Raw genomic sequence first — 6,854 nt, forward strand, 5'->3', positions numbered from 1 at the left:
ATAGCGCCGCCACCGTTGGCCTTAGCAGACGCCAAAGGCAAGTTTTCACCCGGATCAGTTCGAAGGGACCCAACTCTCGTGCACGGGCCGCCGTCACCACCAGCACCACCAGGCAGAACCCTGGAGCACAGGCAGATCAGCGAGCCGCCGGCACCACCGCATCCAGATCGCCGGCCACGCCGGGCCGCCGCCATCCCCCGCGCCGTCCGGGTCACAGACGGAGCCGCCGACCGCGCACAGGGACCACCACCGCCTGCACATGCCGGAGCGCCGCCGAGAGCCCAGCGCCCGCCACCGCTTGCCAAGGGCCGCTGCCGCGCGCCCTGAGCGGACTCCCACGCACACCAGGGGAAACCGTGAGCGTGAGCCTTGCCGTCGCCCCCAAGCCCTCGCCGGCGCGCCCCGCCTCCAGCGCGCCACCAACCACCGGCGCGATCCGCCCACGCCAGATCCAGCGATCCGTGGGAGAAGAGATCCCGCCGCCGCCGCCGCCGACCGGGCTTTGCCCGGCGGCGGCGAGGAGGAGAGTCGGGGGAGGGACGAGGACGCGGTGGCGCTAGGGTTCCACCCGGTCGCCGCGCAGGGGCGACACAGGAGGAGTCGGGAGTCGGGTCACGCGTGAAGTTCGTAAAGGTCTCGGAATCTTGATGTAATTTTTATTATGTTTGAGGTGCTTTGCACTTCCAGTGAACTTGGATAATAAATCTGAATCATTTTTGCGAAAAAAAAAGTCTGGTATAAGTTTAGGCTAGAATTGATCTTTGCAAATCTTGGCTCATGAGTCATCAAAGTCAATTGCTAGCTGACTTTATGTAGCAGCGTAAGAAATAAAGTTTAAGGACATTTTTATACATTGATTAAACAGATGAATCACACATATTCAGTGAATGATTCGGTGTCTTCCAGGATAATACAAAACACAAATGAAAACAAGTCACAAACTGGGAAATAAAGCAAGTTTGTAGAACTAGCAAATGATACTGAAACTGAAGTACGCAGGGCAGATTGAACTCAAAATTGAATAATAACTTGAGCAATCCAAGCAGCCCGGGCTCCTCATCCTGATCAAGGTCATCTTCCCAACGTTCCAATTCAATCCTACACCTCCTTATACATCGATCGATCCCTGAAAGCAGTCACCAAATGCACGAAGTCTATTTTGGTATTTCCATACAACCAGAGAAAAAAATCGATGTATTATAGTAGAACAACTGCCGATATTCTCATCAATCAGTGAAAGGAAAATTTCGATCTTAACCAGTTCCAAACTGCTATTACAAAAGTAACCGGTCAGAAAGTTTCAACAACAAAAAATGATTCTAAATACCAACAATTCCGAGTGCTGACTCTATTCTAATTTCTACTAGTCCCAAAAATAATATTCCCTCCGTCCCACAATGTAAGACTTTTTTTTACACTGCACTAGTGTCAGAAAACGTCTTACGTTATGGGACGGCGGGAGTAGTTTGGTTCTGGTTCATTTATACACCAATAGAATACATGCATTGCGTTGATAATGAAATCACTTATTAATTTAAAACCCTTGATAATGAAATCACTTATTAATTTAAAACCCTTACAACAATAGGCAAAATTTTGTACTTCTTTGACTTGGCCTAGCATAGTTCTGAACATGTATGTCTTGTACTCCCTCCGTAAACAAATATAAGAGTGTTTAGATCACTAGTGATCTAAACACTCTTATATTTGTTTACGGAGGGAGTATCAAATATCACTTTTGCAGGTCCATCGTGGGTCACTAATGGCGCATCCGCATGTGCTTAGGTTCTGCAATGCTGCTGGTCTCCCATATTGACAAGGCGTTGATTCATCTGGCATGGGAAAGGAGCTAATTAACGGTTGCCAAATCGAGCAACAGCAGGTATGCAATAACAAGCAGCATTGTCTACAAATAAATATTTGATGGGAAGAAAGGACACTGCAGAAAAAGTAGGCACTACAACAAAACCGGCTTGCAAACTGATCCATACTTTAGTATTTTCTGAAATCATGAATAAATGGTATGTAATGGTGCTGCTGTTACGGTATTATTACCTACAGGCTTTCAGGTTTCCGCACATGTAGCAGGATCAAATAGTGTAACTGAACCTCCCTGAACGAACCTACTACCTAAACCTTATCTTGATCAAGCAATGAAGCTATATTTAACAAGAATTCAATTCTACATGCAGAAACATATTACTATAGTTATCATAAACTTGAGTTCTATTGCACATTGCACAGTAGCAGATAAAGTTTTTTTTTATTAATTCCAGACTAGCAAAATCTCCCGTGTTGCTACAAAACCACAAAAAAGACGCTTGCGAGCGGTAAGATATCGAATTTTTTCAAATTACTCACTTACATCCTTACCCTATTCTGTCCAAGAGATTCACTTCAAAATTCAAATTCAGCCAGGCAGTTTGGTAACAGCAATCACCTCAGGGTCAAATTAATTAGTAAAAATACCAACGGAACAAACAGCTTGTTTGAAAAGGTCGACGAACACAATTATATATGTGACATGCAAACTAATACCTGCGAAAGCGAAAAAAAATTAGAATGGAAAGGGAAGAAAAGGCCCCACAGAGGAAACTAGCTCAGTAACCAAGCCAACAATAGCAAGAGCCAATATGAAGTAATTAAAACACAATGTGCAAGAAATAAACATGTGGGATGTAAATTAATACCTGTGAAATCAGCTGAGAACATGTTTGAGAACTGACAGGGAGAAAGGACTGCAGAAGACGACACCTGTGCCTGACCATGTCTGCATCTTTGCCGGAGAGGTCTTCCTCTCCTTGAATATATGGAGAAACCGAAACTATTGCCTCTTTGATGATATCAATAACAACCACCGAAAGCTTGTCAACGTTGTCCCTCGGCTCACACACGATGAAGTGTATGAGATCGGGTTCGTCCCTATTCACAAGAGGGAACATGGGCACACAGTTGTACGGTAGAAGACGCTTATGGGCGGCTAGGCGGCGAAATGTTTGAGACGTAATCACCGCCTCCTTGTGCCAAACATTATCTTCTGATGATGCACGGGCATGGCAGGTGATGGTGAAACTAGAATAAGGATCAAGCGGCCCAAAAAAGGTACCATCGTCACGGGCAACGTCGACAAACTTGAGGAGGTCGCCCTCTTTCCCCGCGACGCACAGACTGCGGCACATCTCATGTGTCTCTCCGCTTGGTGAGGAATCCCAAGGACGATTGTTGATAGGCAGTCTGCTGTAATAGATGATTCTACGTGGTCTTGTTTCTAGTGCATCATGACATGGCTTGTAGGACAGGATACCTCCTTGGTGGTAATCAACCCAGATCACGCGGTCGTTGGATACGATGGTGGCATCGGTCGACCAACGGGTCAGGTCGGTGAACTCCTCCTTTGTATGCTGGATCGGCAGCGTCAGAATCTCCCACTTGCCCTCGGCAACATTATCGTGAGAGCCATCGGTAGTGCACAGAGGGGAGCGGAAGACGCATAGTTCTGCTCCCATAACACTGTTCCTTGCCGAAACACAGAACTTGGCCAGCTGCAGCACTGTGAAGTCATCCCTGCCGCAATATATTCCGATGGTGTCACGATTGAACCAGCGATCCATTGTTGTATCCTCACCGCACAGTTTCAGCACAATGGGCTCGGTGCATGCCGGGAGCCGCTTGAGCCGAGAACGAGATTCACCGGCCCCTAGAGCGGCATGGAACACGAAGTAGTCCTGCCGGTAAGGGTCACTGTCGTCGAGGCTCAGCTCGGAGGTGAGGCTGAGCAGGAGGAGGTCCCGGTGGGCGGACAGGAGTTCGGTCCCCATATCCGAGCCGTCGTAGCAGCGTGGACCGCGCGGCCACTGCACGTAGAGGCGGGAGAAGGCCGGAGGGGCGGCGGGGAGCAAGGCGACGGCGAAGGGGTCGCCCAGGGAGGTGACGGAGTTGGCCCTCAACGGCGCGGCCGCTTCGTCCGGGAAGGCGGAGGAGCCGCTGCCGTCCTCGTCGTCGTCGTCGTCCCTGCGGAACACGAAGCGCTCCAGCATCATCCACGAGGCCTCCACGGCCGGACGATCTGAGGTCAACATAGTGGTGGACATGTTAAGCATCGGCCATAACGAAGAGGTGCTGCCGTACTGAGCCGTGGCCATGGATCGGCGAAGACGAAACGAACTTTCGGGGGATTATATTAGGGTTTGAGCGGTCGCGGCGCACAAGGGAAAAGGGGATCGCGTCGTGCCTTATATGAGAAGAGGTCTTGAGACGGACTGGAACACTTTCCGTATCTTCTCCTACCACCGCCTCGCGCGGTTCGGCATCTACTCCACGGCGGCCTCAACTTCCCGGGCCGCGCGGCAGCCTGATGCCATGCGACCAGTCCGACAGCCAGCGCCGCTGGTGCCGCTGCACTTTACGCGACCATGGCGCTCAGCCGCGCGCGGGAGGGCCAAAATCATCATCACGCCCTTATAGGCTGCTCAACGAACCGCTGCTCCTGCTGTCTGCGCGCGGTCTTGTACCGGAGTGATGAGTCTGAGGCGAGGGAAATCCGGTGGAGGTCCCGCCGCCGCTGCGGCTAGCGGATGAGTGATGCGACACTGCTATTTATCCTTTCCAAGACAAACGTAGAGGATCGTATGCCCTCTTTGGTTCATAAGTCCTAAGACTTTTTTTAGTCCCAACTTATAAGTCCCAAGTCTCTAGAAAGTCCCTACCTGTTTGGTTTTTGGGACTTATAAGTCTCTATAAGACTATATTACAACTATAAGTCCCTATAAGTCTCTCCTCGAGAGTTTTATTTCATAAGTCTCAAATGTCCACTTTAAGTCCTTATAAGTCCCTCCTGTTTGGTTTAGATGGGACTTATAGGGACTTATTTAAGTCACTAAACCAATAAGTCCCTGAAAACAAACACCCTCATATTTCTCGGCCGCGAGAACCACCCCAGAAAGGCCTTTTTTTTAAACACCCCAGAAAAGCTCTGTGTTTTGTGTTCCGTGCACAGGCCGTATTGGCGTATTACCGGGCCTCTAAGCATTATGGGCTTTGAGGCTTTTTATCTTATTGCTGGGTTTATGCACCCAAATGTTAATGAAGCTAATTAGACAGAAAACCATCCGATTAGATTAATTAGTCCCACACCGCTTGCACTGCTCAGCGGAGTTGGTCGGACGGGTATAAGAGCAGGGGGAAGGCTTGGACTTAAATCATACCTTTCTCGGTCTTTTGGCTAAGATCAAATGTAGTATCTGTTTTTATCAGTTTAATATCAGATATGTGGACTGTATGTCCTCGTGTGTTCTTGGGTGTTGTACTACCACCCGGGTGTGATGCACCCCAACCAAATCTAATTAATATTTTTATGTGATTTTATCAAGCCTAACCATGGCTTAAAATCTGTATAACAGTATTTGACTACGTTTCCAACTCAGGTGGTAAAGGAAAATGGCTTGTGGTTGCAATTTGTGTCCAAAATATCCATCTTTTGTGATTGTCGACGTGAAGATGTATGTGGCTAGTACAAACTTCCTTTTGTATCACAACTAAAATGAGCCGAAAGCTAGCTCACAAAAATTTGAATCAACATGTAGGTATGTTTCCAGTGATGCATATAATGAGGATGAAAATTATAATGATTTGTTATCTTTATGTTTTGGAATTAGAAGTTAATTCCCTTCTAATAGGCGGACATGAAATTGCCACAATTTAGGTAATCACGCTGACATCAGAAGCGAGATCTTCTAGGACTTTTTATGTGCCTCGAGATTGAGCCGAGTATGAAACTCATTTGCATAGAATTAAGATCACTCATTGGAAGACTGTCGTGAATGCCTTCACTCTCTGTGTTCATCGTCCTCTGGGTGCCAGAGATCGATGGACTCCGGGGGAGACACAATTTTTCCCGATGAGAAATCTTGATTCGTGGTGATCGGTAGTAACCCATGGTGTGTTCCTTGAAGTTGGGTATAAGTTTAGGAAGAGTTGATCTTTGCAATAATCTCGGCTCTTGAGTCCTCAAAGTCAATTGCTAGGTGAATGTATACAACGGCGTAAGAAATAAAGGAAAAAATTGAGTGCATAGACATAACATTCGTTTCATCTTGCAATTAGAGGAAAAATTATACTGGAAAATCTAGTTGGTTCAAATTGTTTTTGTCAATTGCGGTCCCAATTTCTATTGTCAAAAAACAATTATTCCATTACTAAAAGAAAAGAGTAATCAAATTTAGGAAAATAAAGGACATGAAAAAAGAACACTACACGTAGTAGGCGGATGATAGTTCTACGACAAGCCCAAAGAAGCTCCCCACATAAAATTCAAGGTAAAGGCAAAAGGCCATATGACAGAAAACAACAACATGATTGAAAGATCTTCAAAGAGATGACTAGTCGTCGCATTGCCAACTAGTTTAGCCACCCTCCGAACAAGTTAGGCATGAAGTTTGCTATTTTTTAGACAAAGAAGAAGAAGAAGACCAACCTCGGTGCAAAGCATATGTTCCATGCACATTTTGCTACGGAGCACATATAGAAACATACGTTCCCTCAATCTTTCTAGGTCCACAAATTGACAAAGGTCATCTCCTTTCGGCGAGCGGCGATGGCGCAGTGGTGCAGCAGCTAGCGGCGATGGCGACACAAGCAGCTTTAGGTAGGAGAGAGGGTGGCTGAAATATGGGCCCCACAGTGTTGGTGAAGGTATTGGGGCAAAGGTAACTACCTTTGTATATTGTGTTTTTTGGGTAAACTCACTTTGTATATTGTTGGAGTTGGGGTGATTTATTGGCAATGCCGAAATGAAAAAAAAAATGCACCTGATTTTTTTGGCCCAATTATCTCAATACTGGAAAATGATAGAGTAT

At 46.8% G+C, this 6,854-nt stretch overlaps 1 pseudogene; it reads left to right on the forward strand.

Annotated features, from left to right (window-relative positions):
- The first annotated feature begins 5,200 nt into the window (after positions 1-5,200).
- Positions 5,201-5,443, forward strand: LOC125533423 (U2 spliceosomal RNA; annotated as a pseudogene).
- Positions 5,444-6,854: the final 1,411 nt, after the last annotated feature.

This window comes from Triticum urartu, chromosome 1A (assembly GCF_056163025.1).
Source record: "Triticum urartu cultivar PI428250 chromosome 1A, HENAU_Tu73, whole genome shotgun sequence".
Lineage (NCBI taxonomy): Eukaryota > Viridiplantae > Streptophyta > Magnoliopsida > Poales > Poaceae > Triticum > Triticum urartu.